The following is a 25,684-nucleotide window of genomic DNA, read 5'->3' as shown; positions in this document are numbered from 1 at the left end:
TCTTCTGTCTGCCCATCACTTTGCAGATCCCCAAATCCTAGGAAGGCTAGAAGGATGACAGATGTACCTAGGGAGGTATAACACTCATTTAATCCTGAAACTAAGAGAGCAAAGTAACCTCAGGAAAAATTGGCTCAGATGGGCAAATTCCCTAAACATCTTTCACTACCCTGGTGTCTCCAGAGCCACCTTTAAAATGACAAAGTCTGGCCCTGGCTGGTGTGGCTCCATGGATTGAGTGCTGGCCTGCAAACCAGAAGGTCGTGGGTTCAATTCTCAGTCAGGGCAAGTGCCTGGGTTGCTCAGAGGAGAGGCAACCACACATTGATGCTTCTCTCTCTCTCTCTCTCTTTCTCCCTCCTCTCCCTTTGTTCTAAAAGTAAATAAATAAAATCTTTAAAATGACAAAATCTAATCTGTGTGGGTTACTCCAAAGGCAATTTCAAGAAAAGGAAAGGGATTTTCTGAACCCTCTGCTGGTGGTTTTTGACGAGTAAAACCGGGGAAACGACGAGTGCTGCCTCCTAGGGCTGTTGTTGAAGACAAATACCATACGGCCCTTCACAGAAGGACTTTGTTGCAGCACATGACACATGGTCCGCTTTGGATGACGCCCAAATCTGCGGCTCTTCTCCCCGGGGTCACTGATGGCATGTGATGATGATGCACAGTCCCCAAACGTTATTAATTGAATGTTGTTAGACAATGTTACACAAACAATGACATTTAAAAAGTATTCAGAGCCGTCCGAGTGTGAGGGCATTACACGCTTTCCTCCAGGGAGAGCTACTTGCTAAACTGCGCGTCCCACCTTCCTTCCTCTTCTTGAAATAACATCTCCAAAAGATAAAAATCACGAACAGGTTTGCCCTTGACGGATAGAGCCCAGGAATTCTAGAGCTCTCTCAATGCCCTGCCCTTCATGCTAGGAACCAAACCGCCTGCTCCGCCCCGTGTCACAGATGGTGCGCCAAACGAACGTGTTTACTTCTGCCACTCGCCAGCTGGCGGGGAAGGGGAGTACCCGGGCCGCTCCTCACCTTTGCCAGGCCGTTTTCCAAAGAGACCAGGGCGGTATGGGAGTGTCTTCTCCGCTGTGGAAGTTGATCCTCATACCCGGTCCCGAAGCCACCCGCCGCGCTCCCTAGCCGTCTCTTGGCGGTGAGTTTCCTGCCCAGGGCGCCCTGCGAGGGCGCGCTGCCCGCGCCTGCAAGGCCAAAAGGTAGGGGCTCCGCTAGGCTCGTGCCTCGCCTCTGCTCCGGGGATCCGGAGCCTCCCTCGCCGCACTGCGCCTTCCTCTGCAGACTCAGGGGCGGCCTTGGCCGCCGCCCACACGGCGCCAGCCACTGAGCAGGAGGAGCTTCCCCGCGGCTCCGGCTCCGCAGGCACCCAGCGCGGTCGCCGGGGACCCGGACCAGGGCGCACCCCGGACGGCGGGCGGCACTGCGCCCTCCCTCGCTCCCTGGCCAGGTCAGGGGGCGCCGAGTCCTGTCCGCGCCGCCCCCGACCCACGCCACCTTCCTCCGGGTTCTGCCGGCCGCGTGCTTCGGCGGCCTGATGCTGCAGGACCCGCGGGAGAGGCAGCAGCCGGCTCGGAGGGAGCGGCGGCGAAACTCGGCCAGCTCCTGCGGTCTTCGCTGCTGGGCCGCGGCGGGTAACTCTCCCCGGCTGGTTCGCGGCGGGTTTGCACTGCGGAGGGAGGGAGGTTGGGGGCGTCTGCGTTGCCTGGATCCCCGGGTTTTGCAGCCTCTGTAGCTGATAGTCGGCCCCTTGCGCGCCCTCCCAGCCCTGGCTCGGGCGTGCGTTCGCCCCCCGCCAGCCTGGGTTTAGCCGCTGGTACGGCGGGCGCTCGGAGCCCGGGGCCAGCCTAGCAAGGGCGGGAGAGACGGAGCCCGCGAGCGGGCCGAGGGGCGCCGGGTGGACCCGGCCACGGGGTCCTGATCTCTAATCGCAGGGGAGCTGGGGCGCCGGAGCAGTCGTGGGCTCCTCGCTCACTACTGTTTTCTTACTTAGGGATCTGTACTCCAGCAGGGCTGGGAGCAAGTTTCCCACCTTTGACCTTAGACAAAAATTTACGCGAAATCCTGCTTCCCGCCACAGGAGAACTAGACCTAACAAAGCGAGCCCCGAGGCACTTTGGGGGAAAGGGAGGCAGTGAAAAAATTGTGGTGTTTCGGGAGTTAGTTTTCAAGATAAGGGAGAAAAAAAAACCTTGTCATTTTGAGGCCGACATTTCAGCCCCGTTCCTTGTGTGCTGTTATATTGGCTTTAAAGAAAAATTATAATAAGTGATTTCCAGAAACTGCAAACGAACCCAAAGCTGCTTCTTTCACGATCTTCAGGAGAAAGGGGCGGGAGAGAGGTCGGGGGCGGGGCTTGGTGTTTGCTCTTCAAGGCAATATTTTAAAAACCGTAGGAGTGGGGATACGAAGAGCGTGAATGCCAGAGTTATCAGCACCCACACAGGCCACAGGTTCTAAACTCAAAGTCACATGTGCTTAAAGAGGAACATCCCTCAGTGGAATGATTTCATGATTAGTTACAGTTGGGGAAAGGAGGTTGGCCCGCAGCTTACCTCCATCTGTGGCCCTAAGGCCACATGTCCGCCCGGTCTCCAGGTTTCAGATGGTCATGCTGTGTCACAGGCCTGGATATCTGGCTTACTGGTTTTCACATTTTCTCTCCCGGCTGCAGACCATGACGCTATCTTTTTATTTACTTGGAGATGTTAAATATTTGGGATGATTTGGTCAGGATGCTGGGTTATTTCCCGTTGGAAAGATTGCTGATTTGACATTTGTAAATTGGCTTGTGATACTGTCGTTTCCCGACACCAAAGACTGCTCTTCCTACTCAGATCTGCAAAAGAGACCCTGGTAGTCTCGTTTGCGGTCTCGGAATAAGGAGACAGTTTTTGGTTTATACGTAGAGAACTTTTCTAGAAACTCTTTGTGTTACCTGGTTCTGGTTTCATAAGCTGTCCTTGATTTTCCAAGTGGAGCCAGAGAAGGAGGTCTTCATTGGTTACCTGGTGGGGTCTCCCCCAGAGGTACTTTTACCACAGTCGCTGAATGTCAGTCCCAGACTGACCCACGTTTCCTAACAACCGTGCAATAAAGTACGGCTGCTATGTTGACTACATTTCTGTAGCTTTTTTGGACATAGTTTGTTCTTGTGCTTTTGGACAAAAAGGGGCCTGCATGGTGGCCTTACAAACTCAGAGACCAAAGTAACCACACAGGACAGTCTGAAATTAAAACGTTCTAACTAAAAGCAGTTTATGGCAGGTCATCATGCCCTAGAGCAGGGTTTTTCCCTCCCAAAGGTCAGTCTTCGCCAAAACTGAGCCTGTCTCTTTAACATACCAGATAACATACCTTTGAAAGCACAATGGGTGGGTCAGAGCAGAGACCACAAGTACCCGCATTGTTATTGCTATCATGTTAATTGTTGACTGTTAATTATCCTATATCTACCTGTGTAAAAGAAGTATATGTCTATTCATTTTACTTTTTATCCAATCCCAGAAATTCCTCTGATTTACTTTCTCCTGTGCGCCTAATCTATCACTAGCAGACTTCATGACTCCCTAACACCTACTCTTTTGATTGTAGTGTATAAAAGAAGGTGTCATTTTCTGGAGTATTTTCTCAGTCTGTTGAGTTTTTGCTTCCCAACAATCATCATCAGTTTGGCTCAAATAAACTAAAAAAATTTCAAAGGTTTGGGTGTTTCTTATGGCAACGTACACCAAATCAACAGAAATCTTTGAGACTCAGAAGGGAACATAGTATTGACAGAATAATGCCATCAAGAGACATACTGTTAAAAACATCAGTCTGTCTTCTGTAAAAATTGGAATTCTCAAGTTTTCTCATTCCAGCCCTTAGCAGCTGTTTTCTTCTATGGGAGTGTTTCACATCGTGTGGGACATCCTGGGAAAGAAATGAGATGCTGCTGCTTCCCATACTTCACTGATTAGCATCATTTGCTAACCATACAGATCACCATTTGACTTCCGTGGAAACTGATTCCATCCGAGGTTGGAGGCCCTGTTTAACACGCGTTCTGGGCTGTGCTCACCAAGGAGGCAAAGACGGCACAAAAGTCGTGCGGCGCCCACTGTGACCCCCAGTGCGCTCACCTGTGCTACTCTATTAAGTCTTCTTGACAAAACTACGAGACAGGAAGGCTTAGTCCCGTTTCATAGTTAAAAAACAAACAAACAAACAACAACAACAACAAAAACCAACCGGAGTCTGCTCTAGGTTAAGTGACTCAGAATGGGTTACATGAAGGTCTGCTTCACCTTTGCCCTGTACAATTCCAGGAAGCCTCCGTGGTCTACATCACTCAAAAATTCTTTCATCCTGTGTGCATGTCTTTCTCCTTTGTCACGTGCACTCAACTTCTATATCCCCCAATCTGAATACTCTTTCTCCATTACACTTCAGGCTGGGCTTCTTGAACAGGTGGTCTGCGTACTTTGCCTTTCTGTCTGATCACTTCAGACTTTCACCAATTAGATGTTTTCTGTCTTCTCTACATTTCTGACGGGCTGCGTAGGTGTGCTGTGTCTTGACAAATTCAGGAGGTTATATCATCTCCAATGGCTTGTGTTCCAAAAAGTTTTTTCATTTGGAATATAGTTTCACTGAAGTTCCTGCTTCTTCTTCTTGTCTAGGAGAAGTCTTCCTAGGGCTACGTCCTTGCCTTCACAGATAAAATCAACCCCTCCCATTTATCCCAACTACAGTGGATGACAGCACACATCACAATTTCCAAGTGAAACTTTATGGGTTAAAAATAAATCTGTGTTTGATTTGGAGCAAGCTTAATGTGTAGAAGGGAATGAATGCATCAGGCATTAGAGGGTTGCAGTAGGAAGTTCTCTGTGGTTCCATATCGGGGTGTCAGAAGCGCAGGTCTTCACCATGGGAGTCAGCAGGGTCTGAGACTTGGTCTGAAGCCTGGCTGCCATGCTGGTGGGATAAAAACGGCTGAGATCCTGGGAGTGAAGTTATCAGGGTGGAGGAGAGTAGGGAGAAGTAAGATCTGAGTCTCTTCTCCACACTCGTATTTCTTTTTCTTGGAGAGCTTTGGCTCATTCAGAGGGGACAGGCTGGCTTATTGTTTACTTCCACACCCTTCTGTATCTGGCCAGGGGCTTTCCTCTCCCTGAACTGCTGGGAAAGAGGGGAAGGAGAGCAGCCAACTCGTAGGAGACCTTCTTGTCATGAACACCGGAAATCTGAGTGTAAAGGTTCTCCTCCCTGTTCTCTCCTCCCCCTTACATCTCAGACTCAGTGTGCAGATGGCATCATTTTGTTCAGTAGCATGTAATGATGGTCTTTGTAGGGTTCTTTAAACTATGACTTCCTATGGTGGAAAGATCTGTAGAAAATGAGGAGAATAAGGTCTCCAGATAAAGAGACGGCAGACAAGTTGGAGATCCTCCCGAGGGAAGCAGCATCGCTCTTGCCTTCCGCAGGCTGTAGAAACCGCTGCAGAGCTGCTGTGGCTGTGGGTCACGGTCTCTGTGCTGGGAAATGTGGGTGACGGGAGCAGAGAGTGGCTTTCCAGTGGATCATGGGTGTCTTTCTGCATGGTCATCCATAAGGTGGGACTTGAGATTCAGCCAATATTTACTGGATATCCACCATGGAATAGGAGATGTTCTCAGTGCTGGTGGGGGGGATAGGGTGTGCCGTGTTGAACAAAACAAAGCCTCTGCTTTTATAGAGCTCATGTTTTGTGGAAAATGGCGTCATTCAACAAGATGCAAATAAATGAAAAATATCTTTTGGATAGAATGAGTGTGACAAGGTCAGTAATACGGCCTGGGGTGTGCTAGGGAGGGGAAGGGGGAAGCTGCTTTGGGGCAGTCAGGAGGCTTCACTGAGGAGGTGGTATTTGACCTGAAATGTGAATGGTGAGCAAGAGGCAGTCAAGCGAAGAGCAGAAGGAAGAGCATTCTAGCAGAGGGAATAGCAACTGCAAAGTGCTTGAGGCATGGATGAATCTGGGGGGTTTGAAAACTCAGTGAAGAAGAGTGCAAAAGGGGAGGCAGGAGGAGATGAAGTCAGTGAGGTGGTGGGAGACAGCTTTTGTGAAGCCTTCAACTCTTAGGAAGGAGTTTAAATTGTATTTTAATTAGAATAGGATGACACTGGGGATTTTCAATTAGAGACTTAGTCTTTACGCAGTGGGCCACTGGTTTTCCTGTTTCTCCCTCCCTACCTCCCTGCCCCACACAGGCTTTCCCTCTCAGTTGGTTTTTCTTCTCCCCTTTAAAGGGCCATCACCGATCACCTTTTCCTTGCTCTGGGCCGAGACACAGACTATCCACACAGAGAAGCAGACAGGGCTCAGAGGACCCTGCATAACGTTCCTCTTATCCTTTGAAATGTGTATATTCAATTTTACTTTCATGCATAAAACTCTTCATCACCAGCTCTGATATCTCATCCTCTCTCCAGACTGAATAGCTAGTAGTATCTAAGAAGTCTCTGGTCGGCTGGTGACATCTGAAACTAGATATTTAAAATGAAGTTAATTATTTAGTCAAATATATCACAATTAATCGTTTGCAAGAAGATGATTGTTACAAGAGGAGATAATCCGAATAACCCAAAAGTCTTGCCCTTTTCTGAACCCCCACTCCCTCTTCCCCAGGCTGCCCTGCGTGCAGTCTGTCTGTGATGGGAGGTCCGTGCTCTTCTTGGAGGACGGTTTCCATGGTGACGTGCAGGACTTGTAACATTTCTCAGGGGACTGTGCTGTGCCTGTTGTAATTTCACTTCTATTGGTCTCGGTAGGCAATCTTGGCAGTCTTAGAGTAGCTCTTGAAACGTGAACATTTATGTCCAAGTTAATAAACCCTAGTAGTCCTGGTTTATCAGAAATGAAGAGAAGGCCCAGCATTTTACCCAGCATTTTGTCCGATATCCCTTGATTCTGGTATATATACCATTACCAGTATATTATTCTCTGGGGAAGCTTGGTATACTCTCTAGAGAGAAACTTGCTTCTGGGATTCTGTAGCCAGGTGCCCTGCTCATTTTTAAAGATTTTATTAATTTATTTTTAGAGAGAGGGAGAGAAACATCAGTGTATAGTTGTGTTTCATGCACCCCCCAAATGGGGACCTGGCCTGCAACCCAGGAATGTGTCCTGACTTGGAATTGAATTGGTGACCTTTTGGCTCGCAGGCGAGCATTCAATCCACTGAGCCACACTAGCCAGGGCTGTCCCGCTCATTTTTACCCTGCACACTTAACATCACTAACATATAAGGTGCAGCAAAAGTAGGTCTACAGCCATGGCTGGTGTGGTTCAGTGACTTGAGCATTGGCCCACAAAATGAAAGGTCTCTGGTTTGATTCCCAGTCAGGGCACATGACCAGGTTGTGGGCCAGGTCCCTGGTCGGGAGAGTATGAGAGGCAACCCACTGATGTTTCTGTTCTTCTCTTTCTCCCTCCCTCCCTGCTCTCTAAATAAAAAGAAATAAAATTCTCAAAAAGTAAAAAAAATAAGTAGGTTTACAGGTGTTCATGTAGAAAATAATACAATAATTAGTAAGTAATAATATGAGAATAAACTGTTTCACATACAACTGTTGTCAAAATGCTGTGGATGTTTGGAAATTATTATACTTAGTATATATTAAATTACATTATCTGCATTTTATATGAACTTTATATTAACCATAAAAAAGAGTTGCAGAATTTAAAAAGAAGTCTCTAGTCTCTTTTTATTGTTTGGCTCTCTGCTGAGCATAGAAAATGTCCATGTTTCCTTATCTCTGCCTCCTCCATCCTTTAATGTATCAAGGAGTCTTACTAAAGGGGCACACAGTTTTGAATAAAAGCACTTAATCTAATTTAATTTTATTTCATTTATTATATTATTTCTATTTTACATTTTATTTGACTATGATATTTTATCATTTTCATAAAAGCATCACTTTCAGGATCATTTGCAATCCTGCTCCCTGGCATATATTGTCAGTTTGACTCAAATAAAGTCTTATAATTATTTTTTATAGCAGCACCTTCTATGGTGCTGGCCTACATGTTTTCAACAGAATATTTTAGGGAAATGTCAAAGTAATGTAGCAAATCACTCTTGTTAGATTCCAGCTATACTATAAATAAATTAGAAATAATTGGATTTTTCATAAGCAGGATGTTAGGAAATATGTGTACTTTCCGGTCATGAAGTACCTATAAATGTTGTCCAGGCACTGAAGTTTTTGGAGGACAAATCTGGCCCATCTATAAAAAAATCCCCAAAACTCTTTTTACAGATTTGGTAGACCGGGCTCTTTTGCTTTAATCATAAAATAATATACTCATATTCTTATAAAAGTGTTCTTCCTGAGCTCTTCACCTATGAACACCAATATTCCTGTCTATGTTCCTTTTATAATAACATCCTTCAAGTGTGGTTTTCATTAGGAAATTTTTCTTCCTGCCGAAAATCCAAAGAATCTCTCCCACTGATCTTCGATGTGTTCCGCCGTCTCGTGTTGCTGACTTTCTGTTTACTTTTGCAGCTGAACCTGCAGTCACTGCAAAGCCTCTCCGTGTTCTCGCTTGGGATGCGCTTTTGACACTTGGCACCTCTTTCCTTCCATTCCACACTCCCATGTCCAAACCTGATTATATTTTCCAGTTTGATGGTTTATAATGGCCTGAGCCCGAACAAGTTGCTTAACTTTAGAGCATCGCCTTCCTTATCTATAAATTTGCAGTAATGTCCACATCACAACTGTATGGCCATTAAAAAGTAATTACAGGGACTTCCAGCCCAGATGGAGGCATAGGCAGACGTTTTGGTTCCTCGCACAACCGAAAGAAGGACAATAACCAATTTAAAAACAAAAACCAGAACTGCCAGAAAATTGAACTTTATGGAAGTTCAATAATTAAGGAATTAAAGAAGAAACACTCATCCAGACTGGGAGGAGGGGCAGAGAGGGACAGCTGAGTGGGGAGGACTTGCGGCAAGGCAGCGGCCACATTTGTGTGCAGACGAACCAAGGGGAACAACGAGGGAGCAAGACAGACTGTGCAACCCAGGGTTCTAGTGCAGGGAAATAAAGCCTCAAAACCTCTGGCTGTAAAAACCTATGGGGGTTGTGGTAGTGGAAGAACCTCCCAGTCTCATAGGAGAGTCCATAGGAGGAACCAATGGAGTTTTAGAATGTACATAAACCCACCCACCTGGGGAATCAGCACTTGAAGGGCCCAATTTGCTTGTAGGAAGCAGGGGAGGTAACTGAAAGTGGGTGAGAGGTCAGCAAGTGGCCTCGTTCCCTCTCTGACCCCTCCCCCATAGGCAGTGCCACAAGGCAGCAAAGAGGGTTGCCCAGCCTTGGCAAATACCTAAGGCTCCAAGGCTCCACTCCTTACAATGTATCAGGTGCTCCGAGACAAAGAAATATGGCCCAAATGAAAGAACAGATCAAAACTCCAGAAAAAGAACTAAGTGACAAGGAGGTAGCCAGCCTATCAGTGTTCAAAACACTGGTACCAGTATGCTCACACAAATGGTTGAATGTGGTTGCAAATTAAAGGAAGAAATGATGGCTATACAAAGTGAAATAAAGGAAAACATACAGGGAACCAACAGTGAAGGGAGGGAAATCTGGACTCAGATCAACAATTTGGACCAGGAGAAAGAAATAAACATTCAACAAGAACAGAATGAAGAAACAAGAATTCAAAAAAAATGACAACAGGCTTAGGAACCTCTGGGAGAACTTTAAACGTTCCAACCTCTGAATCACAGGGGTGCCAGGAAAAGAGGAAGACCAAGAAATTGAAAATTTATTTGAAAACATGATGAAGGAGATTTCCCCAATTTGGCAAAGAAAACAGACTACCAGGAAGTCTAGGAAGCTCAGAGTGTCCAAAAAGAAAAGTAGGACCCAAGAAGCACACGCCAAGACACATCATCATCACATTACCCAAGATTAAAAATAGGGAGAGAATCTTAAAAGCAGCTAGAGAAAAGGAGACAGTTACCTATAAAGGAGTTCCCATAAGATTACAGCCGATTTCTCAAAAGAAATCTTTCAGGCAAGAAGGGGCTGGAAGGAACTATTTGAAGTCATGAAAGGCAAGGACATCCGTCCAAGATTCCTCTATCCAGCAAAGCTCTCATTTAGAATGGAAGGGCAGATAAAGCGTTTCTCAGGTAAGTTCAAGGAGTTCAAGGAGTTCATCATCACCAAGCCCTTATTATATGAAATGTTAAAGGGACTTATCTAAGAAAAAGAAGATAAAAATATGAACAGTGAAAGGACAGCAAACTCAGTTATCAACAACCACACCTAAAACAAAAGCAAATTAAGAGGACAGCTAGATCAGGAGTGAACCATAGAAATGAAGATCATGTGGAGGATTAGCAACAGGGGAGTGGGAGAAGGAGAAGTGGGGAGAAGGTACAGAAAATAAGTAGCATAGATGGTAGATAGAAAATAGACAGGGGGGAGGACAAGAATAGTATGGGAAATATAGACTCTAAAGAACTTGTGACACATGGACATGAACTAAAGGGGGGAATGGTGGGGGAGGGGGTGTACAGGGTGGAGGGGAATGAAGGGGGAAATAGAACAACTGTAATGGCATAATCAATAAAACATATTAAAATAAACAAACAAATAAATAAATAAGCATTTTGGGAGATGATGCAGGAGAAAATGTAGGAGTCTGCTTGAGCAGACTCAGATACCTATGGCGTATGCATTTACGTCTCCCTCTAAGGCTATGTGCCTTACTGGATGTAGGTCTATATATCAGCAGTGTCAAACTCATTTTCACCAGGGGCCACATCAGCCTCGCGATTGCCTTCAAAGGGTCTAATGTAATTTTAGGACTATATAAATGTGACTACTCCTTAACAGTTAAGTGAGAGCTCAGTACTGCTGCCAGGTAGAAACAAGGCGCCTGGCCAGGTAAAACAAGGTGGAGGGCTGGATTCAGCTCGCCGGCCTTGTGTTTGCCACCTGTGGTCTATATAGACAATTTATAATTGGCCAGTTCTGTACATTGCTTCTGAACTTGAACTTGGATTTACATGTGGCATGGATTACATCTCTTCCATTTGCTGTTTTCACAAGAAAATAATGAAAACATTAACTATGGTAATATGTAATTGATGTTGGAGCTCTCATTTTTAATAACCCAAATATTTAAAATACAGGCATATTAGACAGGCATTGAGACTTCTGAAGCGTGGGATTCTCTGTGAAGTTTGAGAGTAGAGATGGACTTCAGCAGGACAGAGATATCGAAGGAGAACAGCCGAGAGGATCACTGCAGGTTCATGGCCTCCTTCCAGGACCTCCCTAAACACATTTTACAGAAAATAAAGCCAAGTGCTTCCAGTCACCACTTTATTTTCTGCAATTATGTGCTTGATGTCTTATATGTAAAATTTTGATCAATATTTGGTTTTTTTGTTTGCATTGCCATGAAATTTTGTCTTCCCCTCTCTTCTCTCCTTTTTAAGGCATTACTCCGTTTTTAATATATCAATATATTATTCAGAGTTTATGCAAGAGCTGATGTTAAAGGCCAGAGTTATATTTAATTCTAGAAAATCTTATATGTTTTTACTCCAAAGATATGTTTTCGACTAAGTGTGAGTGGTGTCCAATAATTTTAACTCTTTTTTTTTTTTAATGTTGATTTCTCTTGGTAGCAAATTAAGCAATAGGACACAAAATACTGAAACTACAAGAGCTTAAAATTTCCAGAGAAGAATTAGATGTGAAACTAAAAACACTGGAACTTGCTTGAACTGTAATTAGCCTGAAATGGAATGTGCGGGAGAGGTTTGCGAGGAGGCCGGGAAACAGGGCCAAGGAAGCCGAGTCTGCACACCACACCCGCACTGCTGAAGGGGGAGGTGCCCTGAATGCGGGTCTGTGCTTATCAAATAACTTAAGAATCCCCACCTGATGAAATGTCTGTTTATTTGAGGGAGAAGGAGAGAGAGAGGGAAAGAAATGTGGGAGAGAAACATCAACCAGCCTGTGCTGATTTGAGAGAGAGAGAGAAAGACACATCAAAGTGAGAGAAAAGCGAATCATTCACCTCCCCAGGCAGGGACTGAACCTGCAGCCTTTGGTGTTGAGTCAACACTCCAACCAAATGAGCCACCCAGCCGGAATCAAACAGTTTTTTAATCGTCACCCATGAGATTTCCTACAGAAGTTGCCCATCTACCAGTTCAAATGTATAGACCCCTTAGCATTTATATTTTTATTATAAGTGAATTACTCTGGCATTTCCTGCACCAGCAGAGCTGAGTGGCTAACTCTTTTGTTGTTGATGTTGGAGCTCTCATTTTTAATAACCCAAATATTTAAAATCAGGCATATTAGACAAGCATTGAGACTTCTGAAGCATGGGATTCTCTATGAAGTTTGAGAGTGGAGATGGACTTCAGCAGGACAGAGATATCGAAGGAGAACAGCTGAGAGGATCACTGTAAGTTCATGGCCTTCTTCCAGGTTGCTGTATGTAGCAACCTAGGCTGCTAAGACCCCTGTTTCTCAGGAAGCTCATATTCTCTAATGTTTTTTAAAGTAAAGTTCTTCTGTAAATATCAGACATACAGAGTACACAGAGCGTGTCAGTAGAGTTCATACATTTCCTTCCTGTGAACACACCCACATAAATCTCCTCCGGCTGGGAGGAGATTTAGAACATTTACTGCCCTCTGGAAGTGCACCAAAGGCTCCACCCTGTCACAGCTTCTGTCCTTAGATGGAATCACTTCTTGGACTTTCTCCACCACAGTGGGATTTTTCATTTTTCTCTGGCGAAACTTGAATCAACAGCCCCCAGGGGTTCTGAATGGCTTCAGAGCCTCAGAGTCCTTCTGTTTGAGGATGAGGACTGGGCTGCCCAGGAGGGAAAGTATAGGTTGAACTGTGTCCCCTCAAAAGACATGTTGAAGTCCTAACTCCGAGTACTTCAGAACGTGACCTCATTTGGACATGGGTCATTGCAGATATAATGAGTTAAGACGAGGTCCTGCTGCAGTAGGGTGGGCCCCTGGTATAACTGATGTCCACATAAGAAGCATCCATGTGAGGACAGACACAGGGAGATCACGATGTGAGGACAGACAGCGGATTGTAGTGATGCATCAACAAGCCAAGGAGTGCCAGTGAACCACCAGCTGCTACAAGGAGGCAAAGAAGGATTCTCCCTTATAGGTTTCAGAGAGAGCATGACCCCGCCAACACATTTATTTTGGAGTGTTAGCCTCCAGAGACAGTGTATTGTGTGACAAGTGTGTAGTGAGACAATACACTTCTGTTATAAGCCACCCTGTTTATGGCACTTTTTTCTTGCAGCCCTAGGAAATGAATGCAGAGGGTCTTCGGTGGGCCTGGCACCTTGAACCCTCTGCTCCGCTTCCCCCAGAGCACACCTGGCCCTTGGTCCTGGAGTTGCCCTGACTCTACCCTGTCCAGCTGCTGTCTGGACTGGATCACAGAGTGCAGTCTCTTGCCCCTGGTTGCTCCATATCTGGGATTTGCCCCATAGGAGGACAGAGGTTTCATTACCATTCTATGACTTTTTCTTTGTTTCCTAACTCTGCCTTTCATGAGCACTTTCAGACCCAGCAGGCGTCTTTTACTGACTCGCTCCAGAGCAAACCTTGAAAATCCACCTTCGCTGGGTTCATCGCCTCTCATCTGGGTCTGTGCTGGAGTGTCCTTACCCACCCTCCCAGACTCAGACTGGGGCCACGTCCTCCATCCAGTTTTCCCCAGTTCCTCTGGTCTAGAATCACCTTTAACAGGAAAAAAAATGCAACTTTATTCTTTAAATCAAATACCTACTCTCAAATAGTTTGGCATGTTGCAAATAAAGGTTTTGTTTTGCTGTATGTAGGCATATCAAAGACCTGTTCTCAATTGAGAAAATAAGAAAGCCATTGAATCAAAAGGCAGCCCAACAATGAGGCTTCAGTAGGAAGGAACTATGTAGAACAAGGCAGATGACCGCGTACTTACAGCAGCAGAGGACTGGGTTTAGACTGCCTTACCATTCATCTGTTTTTTTCCCCCTGGGAGGAGTTTCTGGTTGAGGGGAACCACAGGGCCATGCTGTTTGAAATCCCCAGGGTTACTCCACAGACTCAGGCTACTTCCTGCACTTTTCTTTTGTGCCCTTCCTTTGGGATGTAGGGACTGGCGGGTAGCTTTTGCCCTAAATGCTCTTAATGCAGTTTCTGCCCCGTAGCCTGGTGTGTTGAGCCTAGCTCAGTTGCAGAGTGGATCTGCTAAATTGCCTCTTTCACTTCAGAAGCCTTTGCTTACTGCTAATAAATATGGGGAAGTCTTCAGAACATTTAAAAAAATTACAGACGTGGGAAGTTTCAAAATTTTGTTTTTGTTTCAGGTCTATTTGTGCTTCCTTATTTTCTGGCCAAGCCTCCTTAACTTCTAGTTTCTGCTGGTTTTACACTATATTAATATTTATATTTTATCCTTTGAGGGAGAAATGCAAAAAAGCGATATGTTTTACGGTAATCATGTATTCTGTAAAATATACTTATGTAATTGAAAAATAAAACAGTGAGCTCTGAAGCTGTAGTTAAGAGTTAGGTTGAGGCAAAAGATTATATTTGGTATGTTGGATTGTCTGTGTTTAAATGTGTGGCTGTGTGGATGTGCCTTTTGTACACCTGGGTTCACTCAGCTCAGACAAGCCTGGTACCCTGAGATCTTGTGCCATGTGACAAATAGGTAATAAATGTCTGTGTTGGATGGACGAACAGATGGACAAATGGGTGATGGCCTTGCTCCACCTTCTTGGCCAGTAATTTCATTGAATTACTGGTAGGATAAATTTCAGTAGAGTCCATGGCTGCCTCCTGAAGCCTGGGAGGGTTTTTCTAAGCCCAAGAGGATTTCGTGGGCTGGAAGCTGGGGATCTAGAAGTGGTATCTCTTTGGCTTGCCTATGAACATACTAAAACATTTGGCTAGTTGTTTTGAAAATGGGGTTGAGCAGCATGACTTCACTGTGACTCCTAGTATGCTGGAGTTACTTCTTTCATTAGAAACCCAGATACATATATTTGAAATTTACCTTTTTGAGGATGCAGTACACTTCTTTGTAAATCTACTAGAAGAAGAGACTTTTTCCTCCCTCTGAAGAGAAATGCCCCTGTTTAAATTTCCTTTGGTATTTCACACTGTAAAATAACCTTCCTTAGGCTAGGTTATTTTATAGTGTGAAGAATTGCAGCTGTTAGTAAATAGTTATTTTTTAAAACATGTGCCTTTTGAAATTTTCTCAGATTCTTAAAAAATTATTTTTATTTATTATTTTTTGGAGAGAAGGGAAGGGAGAAAGAAAGGGAGAGAAACATTAGTGTGAGAGAAAAACATCAATCAATTAGTTGCCTTTCATATGTGCTTCAACTGGGGACTGAACCTGCAGCCCACACATGTGCCCAGATAAGGAATCAAACTGGTGACTTTTTGCTTTGAGGGACAATACCCAACCAACTGAGCTGCTCTGGTTAGAGCTCAGATTCTTTTTTCTTTTTTAGTAGAAAATAATGTTAAAAGTATAGGAATTCTATAGATGGAGCTTCACATATGTGTAGACTTGACTTTAGTTCACACTTGGTAGTAAACCTTGTATGATACCCTTGAGTTAAAAGTTTTCATTAATGAAAATAGAACATTTATAATCACACAGTTTATGGGTGTAACCATTTAAAGATCAAAGACAAGCATTACATTATTTTGATTGGCTGCTTTATTCAGTATTGACTCGGGCATTTCCTAATCCCTTGATTCTAAAAAAAGTTTTGGTTATCTTTCTGTGGGGTTGGGCCTGGGATTATTTTCTGGCCGGAGCACAAAACAAAGCATTCAGAGCAAAGCATTCAGAGGAGCTTCTGGTTCATGTACCCGCTCAAACACTGATTATTTTTGCCCAGTCAGTGTGATTATCTGGAAGAGAAAGCAGTTATAAGAAGACTTATTTCCTGCATCTACTTTCTCTTCAATGTTTCATTTCAACGGGATTATTATAGATTTACCTTAACTAGAAATTTATTGTCTCATTTAAAATACTATTTATTTTCCCTTTTCAGAGATTCATTGTATTTGAAATAGCTAGGTAATTTTATATGACTTGACTTATTAAAGGTTTGTGTTTTAGGAAAAAAACTCCTGTACCTAAAATGAAATTTCTCTTTGAGACTCTTTTTAGCAATTTGTAAGATTCATCAACTTTGTAAACTGGCTTTTGTAGATTGGAGAAAAGAAATTTGACTCCAAAATGACATTCAGATGAGCAATTCTCTGAAAACAACTTAAATATCTATTAGGGAAGAATGGGTAATGGTGATATATTTGGTTAATAGACCTTTGTTCATCAATATGGATGGACCTCAAAACCCAAAGTGTAGAGTGAAAAAAACAAATTTCAGAATGTTATGTATGCAAATGTTAAACATCCCAGAAAACAATCTTGCGTACCATGTGATGTTTATGAATGTATGTACTTGTGCTGGTGTATGAATAAAAACTGGACCGGCTGTCTATTGAATTCATGATTGTGGTTACCTCTGGGAGAAGAGTAACTGAGGTAGGGAGGGAAATTAATTCTACATTTAAAATATTCCCAAAAGATATGGTTATTTTGGTTTGGGGGTTCATGGGCATTGGTTATATTGACATATATGCTTCTATTAACATTTTCATGATAAAACATTCCATGTGGTATTTCCTAAGGAGAGAAGTTCCAACTAGGAGCCATACATTTGTCACGACTCAGAATGAGACTGAAGCTGTTCTAACACACATCTGTATTTTATGATGTTATTCTGTGAAAAATGAAAGTTGACTAAATCTTGAACAAGAGGAAACCTTCAGGTTGACCCGGCTCTCAGGAAACTCAAACAGCTCACAGGTTAAGAGTCAAGACCCCAGCAGCAGACTGACTAGGCCAAACCCTGGCTTGACATCTTCTAGCTCTGAGGTCTTGGATGAGTGAACTCCTCTTAGCCTCAGTTTCCTATCTGTAGAATGAGATAGGCACTGTCTCAGCTCTGTGGTGAGGGTCCTATCAGTCTACACAACAGAGATTGTTGCTATGCAACAAAGATTAGCTGTCAATATTTTCACCATCACTCCCAGGAACAGCCTCAATCCTTTCGTTGTACTGCTTTCATTTCCACCTCCAAGTCATTGTGAATGCCGTTTCTTCAGCCTGGAATGTTCTTTATTTCTATCGTCATTTCATCTGGTGAACTCTTTTGCAGAGGAGTTTTCTAAGAATTCTCTCGGCTTCTTCAGAGAAGCCTCTCGTTCGTTCTTCCCCACCTTGGGACAGTTCCTACTCAAACTGCAATTGTCCGTTGAAAGTTACCCAGAGGGGTTAAGAGCACAGGTTCTGGAGTTGCAGACACATGGATTCAAAGTAGAATTCCACTCCAAGCTTGTTCTGTGACTTCGGACAGGTTATTTATCCTCTCATGAAGCCTCTTAGCATGTAGTATTTGCTCAATAAAAAGTAGTTTAAAAACATCCTAGTTAAAGTGATACATAGTGTATTATTGCAAATTTTTGTATTCTGTTATTTTAATCTAACATTTCATCACAACCTGTCAAAAAGATTTTTATAATTATTTTTAAAGGATAAAAGTTTCAAAAATAAAGAGAATAATAGAGCAAACATTACTATACTCATTAAAAAAGTTACATGTTTTGCCATGTATAATGCACTCCTGTGTATAGTGCTCACCCATGTTTTTGGCCCAGACTTTCAGGAAAAAAATCCTTCATTTAAATTTTTTAATTCAAATTTTTGTTTATTTATATTTAGAGACAAAACTGATTATCATATTCTAGGGTATTATTTTGCACACGTATATCATTATTGCTTTTTAGAGTTACACTTTTAATGCATAAGCATAAACAAAAGAATAAAAATATACAGATGTGGAATTAGTACTATCCACATATAACGTACATCCTTATTTTTCCCTCAAAAATTTGGGCAAAAAGGGTGCATTATACATGGCCAAATACAGTACTTGGTGAACTACTCTGTCCTGGATTGTGAACTTTTTCTTCCTCACTACCGTATCGTTAGTATCTACAACAATCTTTGACTTAGAGTAGGCATTGGGAAATTACTTATTGACTAGATGAATAAAGTTACCCAGAAGGTGAAAGCTTTTAGAGTGAATATTTTCAGGAAATGAACTTGACTCAATGTACTTTGACTAAATGCATCTAGGATTATATACTTGTATAAAAATATATTGCACACGTATTGGTTTATTTGCCATAATAAATGATAAGGTAACCCAATGAAGGTTTGCGTCACATTTGTTCCTTCAGCAGTTTTAGAGGACCATCTGGCGATCCGGGGGAAAGCGGGAACATTTCCCGTACTTTAACCTTAAGGTTTGATTTCTTTATCAGATTGTTTATTATGAAATCACTTTTTTCCTTTTTTAAGATTTCATTTATTTATTTTTAGAGAGAGAGGAAGGGAGGGAGAAAGAGAGGGAGAGAAACATCAATGTGTGGTTGCCTCTCACATGCCCCCTTACTGGGGACCTGGTCTGCAACCCAGCCATGTGCCCTGACTGAGAATTGAACCGGTGACCCTTTGGTTTGCAGGTTGGCACTCAACCCATTGAGCCATACCAGGCAGGGCATCACTTCTGTTCTTTTAAAAATAGCAAAAGAGGAATTAGCCAATAAGAGATGATACTTCCCAGGGAGCAGAATAAGCTAGGCTCAACCAGAATAAACTGATGTAATAAAAAAGGGCTTTTGTAAGTCAAATGGAATCGTCACAACTTTTAAGCAAACTAAAACAGTAAGCCCATTGGAGGGGAGACTTTCAAAGCTGAAGAAAGGGCAAGGAGCTGCTTCTTCCTTAGTTGTGGGCTTGTTTACTCTGGGAGAGAAACCCAAAAATGCTTTAAAGTGCTTTGAGGAAGGTCTTTGTGTTCGATATTAGCATAATTATCCAGGAAAGATATCACATGGGATTTTGAACTGATTGTAAGCCCAACTTTATTAGCTAAGTAGGGAAGCAGAGCAAAAATACGAGCAAGCAAGGGTGGGGGCTTTCTAAGCATTGAAGGGATTTTTATGACTCAGATGGGTGGTAGGGAGATGAAATTCCAAGGTTAGAAAAATAATGCAAAGCTCTACCTTGATAAAGCACACTATAGATTATAGCCTTGGAAGACTTTCCCCTTCCCCACCTTTGGATACTTTATAACACAAATCAGTGGGAACTATTACTTTGTAGTCGTATTTTCTCTTATCCTACTGTTAACTGTAGTATACTGACATCATAAATAATTGTACTTTGAATGCATACATTCATGCTTTTATTCATTCATCAGAATGTGCTTATTTATCTGCCAAGCTTGCAGTAAGAGCAACATTTAAAAAAAAAATAGAAGTGAAACATCTTATCTCTTCCTTAGACTTGTGCAAAATTACTTATTGCTCAGAAGTATGATCTGGCCAGTCCTGCAAGATACTAAGATACCTTTTGTTTTTTGGACACTTGAATGTGTGGGCTTGCAAAATCCTGCTTATAACCAGTTAACTTTTTATTAATCATCTGCCCCAAAATCAGGGGTAAAGAGGACTTTTAAAGTCATGTGGTTGAAGACTGCACTTGGCAAACACCGGCTTAGATAACATTCTAGTGCTTGTAATCAAGCTACAGCCTTGACAAGACTCACAGTTTTAACCCACAGCACTGGCATCGCACGGGAGCTTGTAGAAATGCAGATTCTCGGGTCCCCCAGACCTACTGAATCAGAGTTCAACGAGATGCTCAGGTGATGCCGATGAATATTCACGTTTATGGAGCACTGCTCTTCAAATCCCTCCCAAGTGGTTGTTAAAACAGAATATCTTTAGTGACAAGTGATTCATTATTCTGCAAAGCAGCATGTAGTCATCTTGAGGCAGCCTAACTACTAACAAGTTCTTCCTTACAGAACTCAAACCTAACTTCTTGAATGTTGTGTTCACTGGCCACGGCTTAATCACCGGTAGCCTTCAGAACCGGGCCAATGCCTCTTCTTCATGAAGACCATCTAAACATGAGAATGGGCTATTTTCTTTCCTCCCTGAGCTAAGCTTCTCCAAGTGTAACAAAGTCCCACTCCCCCCAGTTGTTCTTGGCAGAGTACTGAGGTTTCTTTACTCACTGACTTGGACTAGAAAATCTTAAAAGGGCACTTCCAACTTCAGTATTGTGATTGCCCCCTTTATCTCAGCTGGTAATAAAGAACAATAATAGGCAGAAGGCACTAGAAATTCTGGAGCCGTGTTTATATACGCTTAGGGAGAACGCTGCTGAGGCACACACACCTGCCATGATTTCCTTAGGTTCAAAGTCTGTGTCACAGTGGAGACTTCAGAGACTTCCGTTCTAACGATGGCCCCGGCCCCTAACCTGCGACGGTTTGCCTTCCAATTTATAAATGTGTCAGCTACTTAGCACTTGAAAAGTTAAATGCATATGTAGAAATATATGAAAATAGGCATTCCTCTGTTTCTCTAAATTTTAAGATTTAAGATTTTAGTTTTAAGACCTGGATTTTAGATTGAGATTAAGGTTTTTAAGCTTTTCAGAGAAAAATTGCTGTGGTCCACAAGTCAGCACATGAACTGATTTTGTGTTTCTTTAGCGGCTTTCAGTCATGTATCACACACACATCAAACACGTAGAAATAACGTCAGTGTACTCAGCTTTTGAAAAATTTCTTTCTTGGTAGAATCTAAACATGTTTTGATGTTACTATATGATTTTCATAATAAAGCATAACTAGTTGCTTGTTGCCTTGTTGCGTAACATTAAGAGTTCAGGGAGGTGGGGGCGGGGGGGTTGAGCTGGGAAGGGAGTAAAAGAAAGAATACTGTAGTTGAAAAATAATTTAAAAATAAATTAAAAAATTGCAAAAAAAGAGTTCATAGGTGACTTCTGAAATCAAACCTTTGACATATTTTTGTTGGTTTTCATATTTGTTTCTCAAGAATTTTTTTAAAAGCCCACTTTCTGCTAACACAGGAAATGCAGAGCTGCAAGTGGGCTGTGGAGGGTGGTTTTTGCATTGAGGTTAGTCTCATGAAAGACAAGCGGTCGCAGGAGCATTTAAAGGCTTTTTTTTCAAAAAAATTTTTTTTGAAAAAGTGCCCACAGCACGTTCTTAAACTATTTGCTATTTTTACTGATTTCCCCACGCTTTCTCTCGCCACTTTCTTCTTGTTTTCATTCTCCTTGACCTCCTCCTCCTCCTCCTCCTCCTCCTCCTCCTCCTCCTCCTCTTCCTCCTCCTCCTCCTCCTCCTCCCCCTCCCCTCCCCTTCAGAGGGACTGCTCCACCTCTCACCTCCGCGCTTAACAATAAAGCTGTGTGTGTGTGGAGAGAAGCTGAAAAATAAGACAGATGGTTCTTTCATTACCAGGTTGCTTTGGATTAATTGAGCTGGATATGTTATTTTTTTTTAAGGAGACTGAACTGGATCCTGTGGCTAACCAGTCATGAACTACAGTAATGTAATATACTTGTATGTTGCTGGTTTTGCTGTTGGATTTTTTGTTTTGTTTTGTTTTGTTTTTGGTAATTTCATTATCCTGCAAAGCATTTTAGGAGGGATCAGGAGTGAGTTTAATTAAAAGTATTTTTATTAAAAGGTTTCTAATGGAATAAAATTTTTCTTGGGTAGCGGAGCCACTCTTATAAACGTGCTGTCTCTGTGTTTTATTTCAGGTCTTGCCAGAGAAGAAGCAGCGCAGCCTCTGTCCTGGATAATTTGTAGCGGTACCAGAATTTCGCAAACAGCCTCCTGAAAATTCCAGCACGCTTACCACAGCCTTCACCTTCGGGACCAGAGGGCCGCTGGGAAACAGATTTCTTAAAAGTGCAGGTAGGTAAAGGTACCATGGCCACTGTCTCAAGTAAGCTCGGACACTTGAAATGTTCTTATACAATGATACAATGTTTCCATCTCAAGCAGGTGACTTTAAAATACCCTCTCCTTTGTCTGTCACTGCCTGCTTATCTGTTACGAGTTTAACATGAGGCCAAAGGGCCTGCGAGGCTATTAATATAACCAATGACTCTACTGCAGCATACCCCAAAGTTGAGTTACGGAAGTGTTAAATATTATTTTTATTCTCAATCTGAATGGGCCTTTCTTAGGACTGTTTTAAACCAACCTGGAAGTAAAAGAGTAAGAAAACTCTGAAGTTGAAACTAGAATGTGACATGAATCACAAGTATTACATAAATTGCTGTTAAGAAGCTGTGTGGTTTTGGGCAAGATGCTTAGCCTTTCTGTGCCTTTTTTTCCTCAGTAGAATAAACTTTAATTACCCCTCTGTTTTTAAATGCTACAATTAATAATAATTTTATTATTAAAATACCATAATACAAATTTTAGGTATATTCTCCTTAGTATCCCTGGAACCTCCATTTATAAATTTAGTCTGAGAATGCTCTGGAGCTCAACTGTGCACCCAGAATTAGCTTGATGTTTTACCAGTGAATCCATACAGTCTTTCTGGTTTGTGAAGGTTTGTCAGGGAACAATTATCCTAGTAGTGGGCTTATTTCATTACTGTTTTATTTGGGAATCATTCTGTGAAGGACACTTGCTTAGTGACTGAGAACTTCATGATTCAGTGGTGCTGGTGAATTTGGACATTTATAATGGTTTTGGGATTGAGTCCTTGAGATTCTCTTGATCTCTTCATAATTCAAACCAAAATTATCACGAGTGGTTGCAAAGCCTTCTCCCAGTGACCTGACCACAGGGCTTGCTGAACTCCTGAGACCGTGATCCCAGGCTGGACGCAGGGCTGGATCGGCAGGTTTCTCACTGACAGAAATGCCTTAATTTAGTGAAATCTGGGCTCTAATCGTCTTGGTTATTTGTGGAACTGCCTTTCCTGTCAATCTTTACATTTCCTGGCATCCAGAACATGGAAATGCTTTCAATCTTTATAGCATAATGGTGAAGAGCATAGATTCTGGTGTGTGTCTGGGTTCAAATCCCAGCTGCTTACTATTTGGCTGGTCTTGGGTACGTTATAACTTCTCTGGGCTTTACTGTCTGTGTCTGTATGATAGGGATGCCGGTTAGTACCTTTTGTAAAGGGTGGTTTTGAGGATGAAGAGGATTATACATCCAAAGTATTTAAAATAGTTTTGTCACATAGTGTTCAGAAAATTTAAACTCTTTATTGCCTTCCATTGTGGTGGTTATTCTTCTGTCTCACTCTCTAGTCTAGGCCCAGGGATAGTCAACTCTTTTTTTACCTTGTTCGACTTTGCTGACTGACCCTGGTATTTGCTTCTCAGTGTACAACACAACATTCAATTCCTTCTCAACAGAATGGATCCAAACCAGAGTGAAAATGAAACCTACTCTGCAACTCAGACTGTTTGTAGAGTTCTCGATTTTATTCTTTGCTTCAATTTGATATGCTGATTACGAATCTGGATTATTTATTTTTATTGATTCAGAGAAGTTTTATTATGAAAAGATCCTATAGCCAGAAATAGGGTATAATTCTAAGACGAGTTTTTCTTGTGAATTATTACTATGTTGAATGATTTTCATTTCATATTCAGAAGAAGATAAATAAGGCTTCCTATCACAGATATTTTGAAATGTTGAAATGAATGTGCAGAAATAATAGTTAGCAATAGTAATGAAAGCTTAGTTTTTTTTTGAGGCTATTATTCACACAATGCTTCAAGTTCTTTAGGATCTTTTTAAGGATGTTATATAGTTTTTTTTTTTTAATGAGGTCTTGGTGAATGGGCAGCTAATATTGGGTTGACTAAAAAGTCCGTATGTTTTTTTCTGTAAAATAAAAGACATATTTGTCACTTTTACCAATAACTTTATTGATTTATATATTTTGGGTTATGTTGGCTGTTTCCTGTGCAGTACAACATTGATTGTTCTCAATTAATGTCTCAATTTGATCACTATCAACTTCAACTGGTCTACCCGACAGTGGAGCATTGTCCAGCGAGAAATCTCCAGCACAGAACTTTGCAACCCACTTTTGACATGTTTGATCAGTCACAGCATCTCCTCCATACACTGCACAAATCTTTTTTTTTAATAAAGATTTTATGTATTTAGAGGGGAAGGGGAGGAGAGAGGGAGAGAAATATCAATGTATGGTTGCCTTTTGTGGGTCCCCTGCTGGGAACTGGCCTGCAACCCGGGCATGTGCCCTGACTGGGAACCAAACCGCCATCCTCCGTTTGCAGGCCCGCGCTCAATCCACTGAGCTACACCAGCCGGGGCTGCACAAATCTTTTTATTTTTTTTGTGTTTCGGTTGCATTTTCACCTTTCTCAAAATGAAGCAAAATATGCCAAAGATCTTGTCTCTTTTCTTCCATCTTCAGTATTAAAATGGCTATGTAAAATTTACCAATTTTGGTAAGTTTTTAAAAAATGTGCACACTGATGTGACAGCTGTCACAATACAATCTAACAGAATTACTTCAAATGAGATCGAAGACAACTAAGCACTTCTCGAGCCTTCTTATGGAAAAAAAACAAATGAACTTTTTGGCCAACCCAATACTTTGTTAACTTTAAAAGAAGAATTAAAACAAGATTAGGACAGTTCTTACCATGTGGGAGATGTATATCTAAGTGCTCTGTATTTACTACTTACCAGAGCTCTATTAGGTTGCACCATTATTCCCATTCTATAGGAGAGGAAACTGAGGTATGAAGAGGTTAAGCAACCTCCCAGGGTCATAGAACCAGTTGGAGGTAGGGCTGAGACTCAAACCTGAGGGCTGATAGCCAAGCAGATGACCTTGACCCTAATTATGCTGCTACCTACAAAGAATAAATTGAATGAAGAAGATGAGAAGATGAAGTAACAGCTGCTAGAAGTCTTCAGTGCCAGGCTAAGTGATTTTATGTGTATTTGGCAGACCATGAAAGCCCCTGTGGGGCGGGTGACTGTGTGAGAGTCAGGCTTAGAGGATTTCATGCCAGGTGCCACATGTTGGCTGGTTTAAAGGAAACAAAGATTAGAAATTATTGCTAGTAGCTGAGAAGTCATGCGAACGTGGGTTTAGGAAACAGGATGAAGTTAAGAACTTGAGAACACCTGCATTTAGGTGTGCTGAGGAGGAAGAGGAGACCTAGAAGTCCAGGCCGAGGAGTTGGAGGGCGAGACCCAGGCTGGAGCAGTGCCACCCAAGGGAGGTGGTTCAGGACCCCAGAGAGCAGAGAGGACTGGAACAAAACGAAGACGAGTGCTTGTCACGCACCCACTGTGAGGCTGGAATGTTCTCATAGGGGAATCCACACGAAAATGTTCTGAGCTACAGATAGTGCTGCTGCTAAGTGAGGTAACCTTTGGCAAGATTTTAAATTCCTCTAAGTCTTGGCTGCCTGTCCTGGAATATGATGACTTAAGACTTTACTCTAATTAAATGTCCTGAATCTTTGGCGATTTTCCAGCTCTCGGATCTGCAGTGCTTGGGCGAAAATTGCGAGTAGCAATGATTGGAATTTGGTGTAAAGGTTTGGCTGGCGCTTTGGCTAAAACTTGCAGGTGACTCGGAGGGCGATGTAGAATGAAGTGTGTGCCCTGT

General features: G+C 42.5%; 1 protein-coding gene across 9 annotated transcripts in view; it reads left to right on the top strand.

The window, feature by feature from the left end:
* Positions 1 to 1,072: 1,072 nt before the first annotated feature.
* ST3GAL6 (ST3 beta-galactoside alpha-2,3-sialyltransferase 6) overlaps positions 1,073 to 25,684 on the top strand; it is a 78,935-nt gene continuing 54,323 nt past the window's right edge. For 3 of the 9 annotated variants that reach the window (XM_053663078.1, XM_053663079.1, XM_053663075.1), the window contains exons 1-2: positions 1,134 to 1,222; positions 21,813 to 21,969. The gene's annotated coding sequence lies outside the window, so the exon portion shown is untranslated. The other 6 variants (XM_053663077.1, XM_037154969.2, XM_037154966.2 and 3 more) reach the window with 6 other exon arrangements.

Source organism: Artibeus jamaicensis, unplaced genomic scaffold, assembly GCF_021234435.1.
Source record: "Artibeus jamaicensis isolate MK-2021 breed Jamaican fruit bat unplaced genomic scaffold, CSHL_Jam_final contig_3126, whole genome shotgun sequence".
Lineage (NCBI taxonomy): Eukaryota > Metazoa > Chordata > Mammalia > Chiroptera > Phyllostomidae > Artibeus > Artibeus jamaicensis.
The sequence above is the reverse complement of the archived record's forward strand: the minus strand, read 5'-3'. Positions and strand labels throughout refer to the sequence as shown.